The sequence below is a fragment of the Ornithodoros turicata genome, chromosome 6, assembly GCF_037126465.1.
Source record: "Ornithodoros turicata isolate Travis chromosome 6, ASM3712646v1, whole genome shotgun sequence".
NCBI classification, from domain to species: Eukaryota; Metazoa; Arthropoda; class Arachnida; order Ixodida; family Argasidae; genus Ornithodoros; species Ornithodoros turicata.
In genome coordinates this window covers 59,340,408-59,357,447 of record NC_088206.1, presented here as the reverse complement: position 1 = coordinate 59,357,447, position 17,040 = coordinate 59,340,408, and the positions used below count along the sequence as shown (strand labels likewise).

Sequence of the window (17,040 nt, the reverse complement as noted above, 5' to 3'; positions counted from 1 at the left end):
CACGTCCTTTATCGTCAACCTTTATATAGTGTATACCCTCGAAAACAAAAGCTGTGTATATAGAGAGCAAGTTCCGATACTCTGAGCCGAGCGTCTCGTTAAACACTCGTTAAACAAATCCACTGCGCTACGGCACGCTCTCTCGTATACGTACACACGCATATATACGTATACGAGCGTGCAAGGCAAGGGCAGCACAGCTTGCGGTCTCCCCGCACGATGATTTGAATAATCGACGTTTACTGACACCTCGTTGGTCCGAGGGCGATCATGCACCTTGTTGTGGGATCGAATTGGATCACAAATCGTCTTCTAATTGCGCTTTAATATACGCTCTCTCAGAACACTATGAGGTGTACGCACAATGCGTTGCTACACGTGGAGAACTCGAATAAGAGGCCATATATATAATGAACCATCTCCAAGTATTTCACCCCCACCCCCGTCTTATGTGTTCAGTTCAGCGTTTGAATTGCAGCTCACTCTTACTGGACATATAGCGACATTTCAGGGAGAAAAAATGCCCCTTAAAAATCGCCTTACGGTTGGTCAATCAAAAATAAATATCGTGGAAATGTGAATTTATTGTTCTAGGTCTGTGCAAAATAATCATGCTCAGTGCATATATACTTTCGTTACAACTTATAACTGAGCATTGTACCGTTGATGTTCTGCAGTTGATATGTTTGCCTATAGGGTCTGATATTTTAAGGGTAGATGCTTCTCGCAATGGGTATATTTTTATTCATTCGTGATGGTGGTATAGTGATAGAACTGCTTGGTGTATGGTCATCTTATTCACTAAATCGCGGTGGAACCTGGCCCTGTCCATTCGAGTGTTATGTAGAAGAAGGTTTCGGGGAATATTGCACAAGACCACATGGAAAAATGATGTATACATGGGAAGCTCGTGTGTTTTGTACGTGTAACTCTGCACAGGATTCGTTACTAAGTCCGCATACAGTGTGCAGGACTATTACTGCTAACTGAGTTTTTTTGTTTTTTGTTTTTGTGTGCGTGTGTGTGTATACATAGTTGGAAAGCCAAAATGTAATTCGAAGAATATTCGTGTTTGAACGCGTACTGACAAAAATGGGGTAAGTATCGGTAAATCGGGTTTCATCTAAAAAGACCCGACGTACACGTGAAGGGGGGAAAAAAAGAGTGATTTCAGTCATTTGGGGGGGGGGGGGTATGCATTGCCACAACCATTAGTGCCTTTCGGAACTAAATTCATTAGGGCCGTCAGGGCTTATGTGAAGTTTGGGGATTCTTTCCAATGCCGGGGAGTAAATTTCAGTGCCAGGAACTAAAATATAGGGCACTAGGAGCTCCAATTACTCCCCAATTCACACGTTTTTTCTTAGCATATCACTCTGCGCGGTGATTGACGCCCCCACACTGCTGTAATGGCGACGGGGTGATGTCAGCCAAGATGGCTATGCTCTCTATAGGAAACTGTAGTATTGGTTGCGGCGCATGTCACTGGGCGCGGCCATGACGTCCTCACTCTGCCGTAATGGCGACCGGGTGACGTCAGGCAAAATGGCTATGCTCTCTAGCAAACTGCCGTATTCGTTGCGGCGCATGTTACTGGGCGCGGCCATGACGCCTCCACACTGCTGTAATGGCGACCGGGTGACGTCAACCAAGATGGCTATGCTCCCTAGGAAACTGCCGTATTGGTTGCGGCGCTTGTTACTGGGCGCGGTCATGACGCCCCCACACTGATGTAATGGCGACCGGGTGACGTCAGGCAAGATGGCTATGCTCTCTAGGTAACTGCCGTATAGCGATCTCTGTGCAGCACAGCGCGAGGCAGTTCGCGTTTTGTTTCTTTGCATTATCTACTCTCAATTGTTATTATTCATTAATCGTTATCAGTGTGTCCACCTTCTATGTCATATAATCTGTCTCAATCACAACATATTTCTTACTTTCAGCCTTGACAAGGTCGCACTCCCATGAGCTGCATCTCAAGCACCACATGGTAAGGAAGCCACACGACGAGCAGTTCCCATTACTCCTTTTTTCTCCCATGTTCACGAAACCCACAAAAGAGAAGAAAAAAAAAAAAAAACACCTGAACGCGCGGAGAAAAATGAAGCTTCAACAAGTGCCAGGTACACGCGGGAGTATAAACAGCGAACTCGTCCGGGCCCTAATTTTAAGCCGCCCTCGAAATCCACTTAGGTGACGCGCGTATTAACTTTCTTCGCCCGACAACCCTGTGCGTGGGGATAAAGAAGAGAGAGAGAGAGAGGGAGGGAGGGAGGTATGATGATGGATGTAAACCTTGAAGACATGTTGTGCGGTATATAATCTCCCTTTGTTTTTGGTGTGTAGTGAGGGGAGTAAAACAAAGGAAGGTAATCTGCTTCGCGCCCTCCGTGTGTTTTCGAGCACTGCATCATCCCCAGCAAAAGTTAATAGCTGCTCACATTCATCACTTAAGTCGTATATAACGCCACGCAATATGCAGCTTGTTGAGCCCATCGCTCTCAGAGAGAAGCTTGGGACTGTCTTCTACGCTACATTTTGAAAATGAAGGGTACAATGATACGTATTAATTAATTAATTGTTTTTCTTCCATACACTCTAAAAAAAGGAACATCACCACATAAAACGCTCGTAGCTAACCACCACTCAGAAATCAGAATGGCATCGTTTTCGTTTTGGACATTTTACATTCACTGTAATTGTCATAAAAAGGCGCAGGCCCGGTCTCACCTCACATCAGAAGTTATAACAGTGTCATTATAGTGGCCGAACTTGAACTTTTTATGATGTGTAGTTCCGTCGTTTATAGCACGGTATACAAGTACAATAGTAGCATATACGAATACTATATAAAAAGTAAAATACAATCTTAAACACAGATATGACTCCGATCATGAACTTGGATCATGCGTTCGTCTTGTGGAAACAATCATCCTGCCCTTCTTACGCCGTTACTACTAGTACATCTGTACTTTTAGACACTAATATTTCTACTTAATACTTCTTGATACAAAAATGTCACACCCTGCTTAAGCTTGAGAGCTACATATCGCGTACATATATATATATATATATATATATATATATATATATATATTATATATATATATATATCGGGGTATTAATTGACATTCGTGTCTTCGACGCAATCATCGCGAAAGAGATATCATCGATCTCTGAGGTTTGAAACCCGTCTCCCCCTCTCTATATACTCTTTCTTTTTAGACATTATCGTTTTGAAGTCCTCCCCAGCAATCCCCGACAGGCAAAAAGTGAGAGATCTGGGGAAAAAAAGTTCATCAACCGTTTGGGAGAAGAAAGCTCTGGGAATTTGCGGAAAGAAGATGAGGAGGGCGCCCCCTTTAATACATGTGGCGATTAGGAAGACAATTGCTCATTAGGCAAAGGCCAAAGGAATCGTGACTCCAATTTTGGTCTTAAAGGGCAGATCAGGTTCTCTCTTTTGGGTGGAGATCTTCAATAAAAAGTATGGGTGTCGTAATTGCCATCGACGTTAGAAGGCGCTTCATATCTCATCTATTACATCGCCTCTGGGGTGGAGATTAAGAAAAGTGTGCTGCCCCCATCGACTTCTGCGAAGGCAGTTATGCATAGACACTGAGAGAGCTTTCATAATTCTACTTAACGTCAATTAGGTCCCGGAATCGTCGGTACGCTGAAGTTTTTCACTAATTCAAACTACTGTGGCTAATATACTTGGCATCCGTTGGCATGTTACAGACCTACTTGGAGTCAGCATTTCGTAAGGAGCCTAGAGTGAAATCTGCTTTCACCTTGCGTAATTAAGGCAGTCATGCATCCATTCCCAAAAGGTAATATCGACAAAGAAGTTACTTCGTGATGTAACACAAAACGCTCTGGTGACGACACTTCTCCCCAAATACGCTATGAAAGTACGTCGGAGCTCTCCAATTTCCCCCTCTGCCCCCCTGCCCGTACAACGACCTGATTGGTCGCCCTCACAGATAAAAGGGGGGTAACATTTCAAGGTTGAGCCGCGTGTAGATTCTTCCGTGGACCCATGTGGGTACGAAATCCCCCTTAGTGTTGGTTACCCTCTCCCCTGCCCAGAGACAGACTGTCGTATATAGCGTATATTATCCGCCACTGAGTCGGCCGTGGGCAAGGTCACGTGCTTTCGAGAACCAACAGGAATTGCTGAGGCTCTGGCTGCTCTGACGTTAGAGGTTGACGCGGAAGTTTGTTCAAGGATCTATACCTTGCCAAGTCCGACTGGTATAGAAGAATATATGCCTTTTCTTTTTCTTCTTTCTTTTTTTTCCTGTAGCACTCTGGCGTGTAATGCAAGTTTGCGTTTCAACCTTTCAAGGTTTTCAAGAATATTTATTACCTCTTTTGTCACAGTAAGTGTCATGTGTGTGGCGGACATTATTTCCTGGAGCAGTTAAACAAGAGCTAATTGTCCGCATTAAAACCCAACCTCCCGTCGTCCATGTGCGCAGATGCAGTCACCCAACCAATTATAACTCATGCGCATAGGTAGTAGTACGATGTGCATGCTTATATGGTCGATGACGGACCTTTCATTGTCTCCTGTCCCTTATCAGTTCTTCCCCCTCTGTTCTACTAAGCATCCTTTTGTCTTCAGTAACTTCGGTGACGCGTGTATGAAGACACGTCTGCTCGAAATAAGGAGAACTTGCGACCTATCTGATAAGGAACAGACAGCTGTACTTCCCACATTGTTTATATATTTCTTTTTTTTCACGCTACCAGGATTTGTTATCGTCAAGATAAGCGATTCGGCCTCTGACGCATAGCCTCCATGAGGTAATGTGCTAATGTGTAATGTTTGTGTGAGGTGATGTGTGGGTTTACATCATCGTCGTATTTTTTGCGATGATTTCTCAATAAGCTCCAAAGTTTTCTGCACCTCTGAACAATGAAGAACTCGCAGTTAACATACATTTTGTGTCCACTACACACGCACAGTGAAACGGCACGTACTGGTTATATCGTTTAGATAAGTAATTACCGCTGACACTGATTGCTTCTGTCACAGCAGCCGTTCTCAGTATCTGCACTTATCGCGTGGAGCTGCCACGTTTCTTGTGATTTGAATTTTCTGCTTATTTTTATGATGGGATTGCACCCACAACAATACTTACATGATGACAATAACACGGCGGGTGCACTCCCAGAACTTTTATGAAGCATAGCTAAGACCGCACACATAAAAGAAAAAAAAGTATATAACGATGCAAAACCAAAACGCCCTCTAAGACATCGCCTTAGAGCTTCCCTATATTGTCTGCGGTTCTCATCATCATTCACAATTCACTCACCTAGAGTGTATATTTAAGAATTATGTTTGCTATACGTTCTGTGGTTCCCTCTCTTGTTCTTTCCATATTTCTTCACGCCGCATAACATATTACCAGCAATCCCGAATGGGTACGAGTTGCTTAAACACACCTTGTTCCGCGAGGGGCGTTAAATACGGGGTGCCGTGTGGTGAGCTTTCATCGCACAGCAAAAGCAATCCACAGACCGACCGCGGCGCTGTGGCATCGCTCATGATCTCAGTTGTCTCTGTGACGTAAACTTATTATTATTATTAGCAATCCCGAATGGCATTGTTCCCTCCCTTTGCGGCTTAATCGCTTACGCGTCTAACGACTGACGAGGCATATTCACCTTTTTGTGACACTTATGCGCTTCCGTTAATCGTCATAAAAAAGGCGTAGGCCACTGCTTTCCACTCATCAGGAATGATAAAGCTATCATTCCGTGCAACGGTTGGCCTTAAGCGCGTTGTGTCGTAAAGTTCCGCTTTAAGAGTACATCCACCCGAAACTTTCTTTAAAAGAACAGTAGTCGTATCGGCTACAAACACGCAGACACGCATCAACCAGCAATGCAACAACAAAACGTTCGGCTCCAACGACAACGCCCGTTTCTTTTGCCCCCACACGAAGTTTGAGAACTACGCTTCCTCTGGACCAGCTGAGCCCTCCCCTCCCCCACCACACACACAGACGCGAAGCAAAAACGCAGAAGACAAGGCTACAGACGTGGGAAAGGGGGCGTCACGCAGGAGTGAGCAAAGCTGGACGCAGCCACATAACGGTGGATCTTGACGCCACAGTGAGTGTCTTAATAGGAGACCGAAGGGGGAGGGAGATGGGGGTGGGGGCGTCAGCTGGCACGCGCAAGCTGCACGCCCCTGTGGTTCCTCACCTGTTTTGGCGCCCTCTCCCACCACCTCTTATCCTGCTGTCTTTAACGGTTTGTTCGGTATACTACTATACACCCACGTATATTACTCCCGCGACAGGCTTGTTCGTATAATGAGTCTCGCATAGAGGAAGATGTGTTACATCTGTTTCTTCCTTCGTTTTTATATTTCACGTTGAAAAAGAAAAGTAATAGACAGTTTGCGTACTTTCTTATGCAAGTACAATTTTTTTTTTCTTGTATCAGTTCTTGCATGTATCTGGGACAGTGGGATTCGTGTGGGAGGAAATTGGTTTCATTTGGGGGGGGGGGACACAAGATACGTGGGAGGCTGCATGGAAAGCCCGAAAGTGGGTCACAGTGTTCACGAAATGCTTCCAGGTGCTGCTTTCCAAGCTGTAAATTACTATTACGAAGGAGGTAGCATACGTCCAGCTTCTTTTGTAATATAGAGGCTGAGAAGGAAAACCGAATCGGAGGAACGATTCATAAGGCACCGGTTCCACGTCCAAATAATTAGGTCACGCATTCCCTCCAATCAAACCTGCACTTAACATTACTGTAAAGACATGCCTCCAAGTTTACGGAATATGACGTCCCTTTCTCCGAGTTTTTTTTTTTTTTTTTTTTCATTTTACGATCTGAAAAGATGAACATTAGAAAACAAAGGTGAAGATATTTTCTTATTCCGTGTCGACACCACGAAGCAGCTGTAGCTAAAGAGACATATAGACGTGTACAAGTGGAGAGAGGACAATATGAAAGAGAGGGATACGAGAGGGTTAGTGTGCGTCGTGGGCCGACTTCGGGGGAATCATGACGACGTTTGTCTGGAAAGTTTGCCGGGAAACAAAAGGGAAAGCGCAGACAGCACAGACGATGTTAGGATTCGAACCCAACACCTCCCAGTCCATAGCGTGACTTTGGAGCTACTATACCAACGAGCGAATGTGTGATCCATTCGGCCATAGCGTTGGTAAGTTAGGTTAGGTTAGGTTAGGTGAAGATGGGCTAAGTTAGGTTAGGTAGGTTAAGTTAGGCGAGGTTAGCTTAGGTTAGGTTAGGCGAAGTTAAGTTAGGCTAGGTTAGGTTTGTGAAGTTAGGCGAAATTAGGTTAAGTTAGGTAGAGGGCCGTTTGCGTCGCGCAGAACTATCCAGAATGACGACAAGACCTTCGTAAGGAATTCTGTCCGTGTTCACGTGGGCAAATAAATCACAATGGAGTTTCTGTCATCACGTCTGATTATAGCGGAGCACTTATCGGTCTTCTAACGACTGCTGCGCCTCAGATAATTCCCGGTCGTCCGATGATTCAGGCCGAGATGGCAACGGTACAGCTGCCAAGAGCAGAATCTCTTCGACGTGCTCGCGAAAAATCTGCGTGCAGCGTGTTTTTCAACGACTTGTGGATACAGCATGGGGTACATAGACCAGACAAGAAGGTCAATAGTGTGCGTGGAGTAAATGTAAGTTGTTCCACAGTCCACTGTTCCTTAGTATAAGATCCAAATTGTTCGTTCCACTCACTATTTACCTCAGTGTGATAATCGTTCCGATGTCCTCCCTCAGGCAGATACATCGTGTGGACGTTTTATGCTGATTTCGTCTGATTGTGCAAAATCACAGTATAGTTGGCCGAATACCAAGTATGGCCGTATACAGATTGTAACAAACACAGGCGATGAAGTGAAAGATATGAAGCTTTATCTGGCGCAGTGTTTGCTTTTGCACTGCATTACTAAAAGCAACAGCAGTTACAGCCAAGTGTTATGAGGAAGCATTTAGCAGGCCGCAAACCCCACGAAAACGGTGCGATAAACGAAGCCGTCAAATCGAAGACCAGCACATTGATGTCAGCCACTTGAAAGGAATATCGTGTCTTCGGGACCGTTACTCTGAACAAGTTATAGGGTTTATGCTAAAACGCGCTAATGTCAGGCAACATACTGCGCACTTGAATGTTATCTAAAAAGTAAACAGGTCGTATAGGCACATACTAACGCATACGATACATGTATATACAGGGTATATAAAAGGTCAGCCACATTTTTGCGCGTGACGTGACCTACCTTACAGACAGACTTCCGCTGCTACACAGTGAATTAATTTATGCCAGAGAAACCTACGAAAATATCGTGGTTACCAGCCACTGCGTAACAAAATAAATACGGCCACTGAAACTTCCGTCATCATGTACTTCCCATGCGCAATACCGATGGATGGAAACGAACAACAACAACAACTACTACATGAATGATTATTGGATGAGGTGATGGGTGAGGTGAGGTGGAAACGAAAGTTTGCGTGGTCGTACATATATTTTGTTACACGGTGCTTGGTAACCAAAATTTTTTTGTAGGTTTCTCCTGCATAAATCCTTTACTCTGAGGCACAGGAGTGCGTCAACTAGGTATCGCGTCAAGGAGGTATATATCACGTCTCGGACGAAAATGTGACTGACCTTTCAGAGTACCCATCTTATATTAATCAAAAATAATTGTATTTGTATAACACAGCTCATATACGCAAGCTGAAGCTGATACATGAGTGGGAAGAATTCCGTGCTCTTTCACTCTGTTTTTTAGACTCCGAAAAATTTATTGACACATTATGTGCTTTCCAGGAGCAGACTTGTTCTTTTAGCTATTTTTCGCTCGGTCGTCCAATTTCGCTGAAACTCATACACAACACTATGCGAGTATCATCCAAGAAGTACAACTATGCATGTGGCTCCGCGCAGATAAGAGCGCCTCCTTGCGGCAGCCCTCATAAGAATGCAAACTGCTCGCTGGAGACTATAAAGGCACGGGGACACTTTGAGCTAAATTAATTCGCGGTTAGTGGTCTGTGAAAGGACGCCACGACTTTTACGCCGATTTCTTCTTTCTATCTTCTTTTTCTTCTTCCTGGCTGGTTCAAGAAGAGGGCCGTTATCTGAGTCATGCATCCCCTAGTGCACCGCCGTTTGATCTTCCATACATGTTTTTCTGTTTTGTGCGTTTGATTATTTTTCTTTCTAGAGTGTACGGACAGTGCGGAGTAAACGAGCACCGAGAGAGGGAGGGGGTATACGTAGATAAAAAGAAATTGTTCCGATGTGTAAAAACTTGGTCCGCGACCGCGAAGACAAAGTTTTTAAGAGCCCTGACGACTCGAACGTATAGCGGGGTTATGAGACGGAAGACTCTGATTATGTGTGACATCGCCCCTGTATACGGGAGCTTCTGCAGTCAGCGCAAGGAGAAAGAAAGGAATGTGTTTGTAAGACCTCCAGTTAGAGGTTCTTCTTCTCTTCGTTGCCGTATTTTATGTCAGAAAATCGCTAAAAAGGAAGACACGATTTCCTCGTGAATATGAAGTGAAGTGTTTTCCTCTTTCGAGTTTCTGTTAAAGTCAGTAAACCGAAAGTACAATGGAGCGCGAGAATTGCCATCTGCGTCGAGACGCGTTATGTCAATATAATGAGAACCTATAATAGCAACAATATATGTAATAACAATGTATGATGATGATGAGTGCGAAGTGAGTACATGCCATTGAGGAGCTGGTCTCCATGTATGTGGAGTCACTTTTCTCAATTGTTTCTCTTTATAATCAATCAATCAATGATGATGATGATGATGATGATTTGGCGTTTTTTTGGCGCAAGAGCAACTCTGGCCATAATGCGCCACTCTGGTTGATGTATGGTAGCAATAATGGTACCCCAATAAGTAACAAAAGAGAAAACCACTAACTCCACAAATAACGACTTGATCGCCGATCAAACAGCGTAAATGAACACTTTAAATTCAAGCCAAGACTTCAAAGCAGAATAAAAAAAAAAAGGTAACATAAAGTGAGTCGGAATTTTCGCCCGTCTCCAGTCGTCACTTCAGCGCCCTCTTTATCTCGCAAATTCTAGATTGACCTTATACGATGTTGTACACGCGTGTGTCGTACGCCTACGATGTTGTGTCGTAATACAAGGTGGAATGCAACAAGTCTGCCGAGCGAAGCAAGTGCCAATATCTTTCCTATCAGCGTCGCCATGTACAGCAGAAAGTTTTTTCATATCGAAGCATCAAAACGCAAGACACATTCGCCCTCAAAAAAATAAAAAATAAAGAAGAAGAGAAATACCTCTGTAAAATGAAAGAAAACAGAAGTGAGAAAGCGAACGAGGGCTTTTGAGTCTACGAACCTCGTCCACATTTCGAGCGTCTCTATGACAGCTCTCTCCCTCTCTTTTCCCCGCTTTAATATCGAACCTGCTGCAACTTTCCGTCCGCTCTCTTTGGCGAAAAAGCTAACGCGTCACGTGGATATAATCCTCCATGAAAACAAAGCAAAAAAAGAAAAAAAGGAGGGAGTGGGAGGAGGGGCAGATGAATTGAGTCGAAATTATTTCCGCGGTGCGAGATGGCACTCAGTGCTCTGTTTACGGGCGTTATACTTTTTTCGACATCGCGTACATGTATCAAGATTGTACTCATTTATGTTTGCGAGAGAGTCGTATAGACTGGATATAAGCGATGACTGTTACTATTTTAAAATGCGCGTCAGAAGCCATGGCAGACACCTGACTTGGATGAAATACGTGTTAATATCTCCTGAAACTTCCAGATGTCCAGGAATAACACAAGGACAGCATTGCGGCCAATGTAAACCGGCATGCACCTTTTCAATAAATAAAGTACTCTTATTATAGGTATATGGTACTTTTATTAAATTAGCGAAGTAATTAATTATGATTGTTGTTATTATTATTATTGCATTGTTCGACTTTCTGGTGCTTAGAATGTCCGTTCCCGCACAGAAGGCTAATATTATCTTCACGCGTTGACAAAGTTCGCCTTCTCCTTTTTCAAAAAAAAGAAAAAAGAAAAACTAGAACAATTTCCGGAAATTCGGCATCTGCTTACTTTTCAATCCGCTTTCACAAACTTTTGCGACCAACGTAGCGCTTGAGAACCTTTTTAGGACCTTTTGTACCGCCGTAGAAACAATACCTTTCACCTTTTGCATCTCTCACAAAACCTCTTTTTTGAAACAATGGATATATTCGGAAGAGAGAGAAAAACAAAATAAAAAATAAAGGCAGCAAGAGGCATGGCTATAAGCGTAATGAAAGCTCATATTCTCTAATTTCTACCTATACGCGTACAAATAAGCAACACCGAAAAAAAAAAGGGAGAAGACAGAAAAAAAAATGTACTCGAGTTACTCGGCGTATTTGATGTCATTACACAAACACTCACGAAACAAGGTTCTAATTGACCATCGCGCGCGCGCGTTGTACAAGAAAAGGGCTTAATCGGATTAAATTTCATTCGCGCTCCTGAATATATTTCTCCTAGCGAAAACAATGCATATACATAGAAAGTCTTCGTAGAACTTATGCGAGGTCAGCGTACTCACTTTTCTCTCTCTCTCTCTCTCTCTCTCGTGTACACTCTAATCGGAGTGAGAAGGACTAAATAAGTAATAGCCAATGAGCTTGCGATATCCAGTAGATCCTTGTTTGCGCGCACATAAGCCAAGGCCTTTCGTGCTCTGAAGCCAGCTTTAGGAGCCGTCGATGCGTGACTCGCGCGAACCTTGGCTTTGCCCTCCAAGTGATGTTCGTTGTATTGTCAGTGTGACCTTCGTGGAGACGTACGTGGCAAAAGGTCATATATGGATACATATCACAATTATATGTCGGACAAGTTTAGTCATCACTATACGAACAGTTTCTTCCTGGTCTGTTGGGTCTGGAAGGAAAACCTGTGCTCCAGACATGGGCAGATAATTTTGCCAGAATTTTTGGGAGGATACAAAACAAGTATATATCTCTATTTGCTTCAAATCAACCAATCAGTCAAGTAGCTACACGTGTTTACACGTCGGATGAACGCAATATTTGCACGGTCCGAGGAAGTTATCGTCGAAAGCAAAGAGAAAAACACGAGAGGAAAGCATTGGAATAAGCTATTTATATACCCTTCGTCGCAAAATACCACCCGGTAAATTCAAATGAAAGGTGCAAAATGAAGTCGCAAGAGGGTTGAGGTTTTTGGAGAGGAACAGCGAGCGAATTATGCTGGAACAATAATAGTGATGAGTAGTTTTACACGTAAAGTGAATTGGAATTGGAACATTAGAATTGCAATGTTCACATGTCGCGTGTGCCACAACTGCGTGTTTTAGTGCAGTACAAGCCAAAAGAAAAAATAAAAGAAAGAAAAAAAAAAGAACCAAGAGAAAAGCAGTCAAAGAAAACAAAAACCGCGACCAAACCGGCAGTATCACAATCACTCCTCGCGGCTAACGTTACGTGCTATGTTTCCCTGAAACCCCTTTATGCTTCCGTTCTTCTGTTTCTTTTGGGCCATGTGGTGGCCACACATGTAACTCCACGTACACAGTGTTGTCCCATTAGTTCGCGTGATGTTGTACTCTCACCAGCTGCAGGAGCCATTCTATGGTGTCAATGCTCTTATATCCGCGTAGGTTCCGCAGGGCAGCAATTATAGAGCGAAAACACGGGAGAGGTAACATATGCACTAAGGGTATACAGTATGTGCCTTTAGACGATCGTTAATCGCATTTGCGTCGGCGGTGTAGCATCTGGCTGTTCTTTGCACCGAAAAACTAGTAGATATTTATGTTGCCCGAAGAGTTACGTTTCTCTATGTGAACTATGAATTCTCACTTCACCGCTATAGACAGTTTCCATTACGCATATAATATCTCACTAAGGTACCTCCGGCTGAATGTCCCATTCGCAAATGCGTTTCTTCATAAAATTTGTTCTATACGAACCCCGTCCAGTGTGCTCCACCTGGTGTGCGCCACCAGCATATCATCTGCGTGAGCCTGCTCCCAGCAAGCCATTAATATCCCTGGGAGATCCCTACAAGGTCGCGAACGTCCCAAATATCTGGACATCCATGGGGTATCTATGGGATATCCCAATAATAGAACAGATTTCCTAGGTACGTCTGATGGATATCGTACTTTGGATGATGAAATATCCCATAAAGAGCACCCTGCAGATCCCAGTGAGATCCAGGAGACCCTAGAGTAACGTGCCATGAATGTCCACGGGAGACACAACTCAATCTACAGGCGTCATATGAATATCCATGTAATATCCCGGAGTGGAGATTCAGATTCTCTGGGATATATGTAAAAAGCCCAGGGATATCCATGGGCCATCCAGGAGACCTTATTTTACCCCTGATGTAACGTCCCATGAATATCCACAGGATATATTTACGATACACTCTTTAAGCAACAGGGGAAGTCTATTGGTTTTACAGCTCCACTCAGCAGGTAGGCGCTCCGTCGAACCTCAGGCAGAATCGATGCAAGACCTTTGTATGTCGTGAAAGTGTTGAGGAATTGGTCTGCGCTCCATCGACAGACAGACATCGGTCAATTACATCTTTTCTCAAGGTCATATGCAGGAGGAGGCATCATTTTAGTGCCTCACTGGTCATGCGCTTTTGCATAATCGTTCTGGAGTAGTCGCGCTAAATCGTGCCTATATCTCCATATTTTTCTCTACCACCGCCACCTCCATAATAACAACAACAATAACTATGTGAGCAATGCTACAAGGAGGGGGGGGGGGGGGAGAAGAGAGGGAGATAGAGAACTGCATGTCGGGAGGGGAATCTCTATCGCAGTTCATGTGAACCGTGAACACCAGTCGGTCTCACTGGCGCCGTTTACAGTGCCACCAAACCGGCAGGAGGCGACATTTAAAAGTCACGTGACCGGCGACCAGTGGTGAACCACTGAACAACGTGTATCATGAATGTTGATTGCACGGACCATTCCAATTATCGGCAGTCGTTGTTTTGCGGGACACGCCACATCTGATGCGACAGACGGACAGCGACGGGAACCGTTGCGCCGAGGGTGAAGGATAAAACAGGTAAAGGGCAGCGTATGCTGACGGCATAACGCGTTTTAGTTATATTGCATTCTATCTAATAAACGATAGAAGCAGACAATGGAGGAGTGAATCGTACCGTAATATGCACATTGACGTACCAACGAAAAATGGGTGCATAGCGATATAGTAACCTCCTTTTCCTATTAATTCGTATCGATTGATGATCGGTTTTGAGACATTCGGCGTTTTCCGTGTCCACAATGTCACCGTGGGACCCTCTTTTGCAGAGACTGCTGGTTACAACTAAAAACAGTGCATGAGATGCACCAATCTGTTACCTAACGGACTAACACGCTTACTTGTATATAGCGGGCTCTAAAAATTAGCTGATATTTTTTCCTTTTTTGTGTGTGTGTGCGTGTTGATATTAATCTTTTTAGCAGGATAAACATGTTTTGGCGCAAAAGATTTTCCACTTTTCGATATTTTCGTTTCGGCCTGTGTCTTTCCAAATTCGCAGTTGTATTCCTTTTGTTTAAGCCATATGATTGATTGATTGAGACGTAGAAAAACGTCATATTAAATGTCATCAGCTACTAGCTTGCCGAGGAATTATCTTCACAGGCCATTACTGCTCAATCTACGTACAGATGCGCGTCCTGACGCTAGACTTGCTATACTTGCAGGCAACCATGGTACACATGCAACGCACATACACACACCTTTGCCTTCAAAAGATCATCTAAACGAAGTCAACTAATCGCAAACGCTACTTTCTGAAACGCCAAAACCGCAGCACGGTTCTTCGTCAGTGAAAATCGATACCTCACAACGGGTACCTGCACTATATAACAACGCAGGAACGAAATTCCGGGCCCAAGTACGATCCTTACACAAAGCCAATACAGGCGTCCACTCCCAATTCCATTCCAAACAAAAGCATCCCGAGCCTTTGCGCTCCGAATTTCACAAAATCCTATACGCAGAGACGTCCACCCCGGTTCAAAACAACAAACTTGCCCATCCCTGAAACAGGCCTTGACCACGGGGAAGTTTGTCACCATTTGTTCCTGAATCATCGACTCTCGACTGTAACACAAGTACACGCCTTCTATATCTGTCCTTTCAAACATTCCGAAGCACTATATACGTGTTACGTTAGTGGGAGATAAATACAACAAAACACCTTTTAATTAACGACTGACTAACCGTGGAACATAGGGAGTCTCGGAGTGGAGGGGGGACGGAAGGGTCATCCGAACACGGCGTTCAATGGCGGAACAAAATACTGCGCCAATTCCCCTAAGGGGGGGAACGGCCGATTGTCTGTGTCTGAAACAGCAGGTTAGTTCACTTTGTGATGAATCGAAGCTGATTGTGGGGAGGTTGCGATAGGAATGGACACGGCGTATGTGTCCGAAGTTTTGCTCCCTCGCCGTGCCTTGGGGACACAAGAACCGTGCGACAACGATGGCACAGAAGCGATTAGCTGCTGGTGGATCGCCAGAGCAGATCCGATGACGCTTGTGCGTCAAACGCAAACGCTTGACTGGTCTGTTGAGTGCGGATGTGCTGTTATATAGGACAGCATATCTCGTGTGTGCTTTACGATTTGGGGATTTATGGGGTGAGCGGAAACATTGAAAAGTTTTCGTGTCCGGTACGTGGACTCTGTGCGGTAGAGGTTTTGGAACAGCGCATAGCGAGTTGAATGCGCTTGGAATACATTTCTTTGCGGATAGCCGTCAAAAAAACCCACAGAACGGCAAGAGTCGAATCAGCGCCTCTTGATTGCCGGTGGAGTGCGCAAGCCATTACGCTACACTGGCATGGACCGACAATCAAGAGGTGCGGATTCGACTCCTGCAGCGGTCTGACTCTCTCGAAGACTGCCATATTACAATCCTTCGAACTTGATTTACCGCTTACTTTGTCCTTACCTGGCTGCTCATACAACGCAATGGCGATTGTAGTATCCTTGCGAAGTAATCGCGCAAAATGGGAGGCAGCCAGGTATTTCTGTTTGGAAACGGAAAGTATACGTGAAGAAAAGAAATCGTAGGCGAAATTCTTTGGGGCGGCCCTAGCGATCGACCGGGGAGTCCTTCGGCAAGCACTCGGAGGCGGAGTTCCTTGGCCGTCTTATAACCGCATTCGAAGGGCTCCACCCGCCCCGGGTCTCTGGTAGGCACTCCTTATGACACACATCCACACCCCTCCATCTGAATGCGGAAGAACAAATAAAGAAGAAGAAGAAAAAAAAAACTCTTCGCATAAGGGGAGTGCTCGTCTCTAGCTCTGTAAGTGCTGCATGATCTGCAAGAGGATGGGCTCAAGTGCAGACGCACGTTACTGAAACGGAATGACTGTCTCGGCATGGCGCACATTCTGCCTAACTTTCCTTTTGCTTTGTCGAAGTGGACGCTGCCTTCGCCGCCTATTCAAACGAGCGACATTCCCCAGAATACTCCAGCAGAAGATGAGCCAAACGTCATAGCTTTCTGCTGCTACGTGTGCGCGGGCACTCAAAGTCACGTTTTGTTTTCGTGCTCCTTTAACCACGCTGAATATCCTGCGGCTCAGCCACAAGATATTCTGTGTCAGACGATAGGGCCAATGATGTCGTCTGCTATGTTTACAGTACGCAACGGTCATGTCCTTTCGTGCTCTTTTTTGCCATGAGGAATATCCTGTTCAGGATATTTAATGTGTCAAAGTACCATTTGTGCAGTACAATTTCAATACAATTTCAATAGCGTGTAGCACGAACTGAATGAAATGCTTACACTCAGCCACACGATATTCCGTAGCAGACGACAGGGCCGATATAGTGTCGTCTGCTATTTCCGCAGTAGAGTTTCAATACAATTTCACTACAGTGTAGCATGAACTGAATACACGGAATGCTTACACTCAACCACCCAGTGTGGCTTAGCCACACGATATTCCGTAGC

At 44.6% G+C, this 17,040-nt stretch overlaps 1 protein-coding gene across 3 annotated transcripts in view; it reads left to right on the top strand.

Moving 5' to 3' along the window:
- LOC135396829 (homeobox protein prospero-like) overlaps positions 1-17,040 on the top strand; it is a 101,824-nt gene that overhangs the window by 53,486 nt on the left and 31,298 nt on the right. For 2 of the 3 annotated variants that reach the window (XM_064628029.1, XM_064628030.1), the window contains one exon: positions 1,944-1,990. The gene's annotated coding sequence lies outside the window, so the exon portion shown is untranslated. Of the gene's footprint in view, positions 1-1,943; positions 1,991-7,535; positions 7,686-17,040 lie in introns of those variants that run through there. The other variant, XM_064628031.1, reaches the window with a different exon arrangement.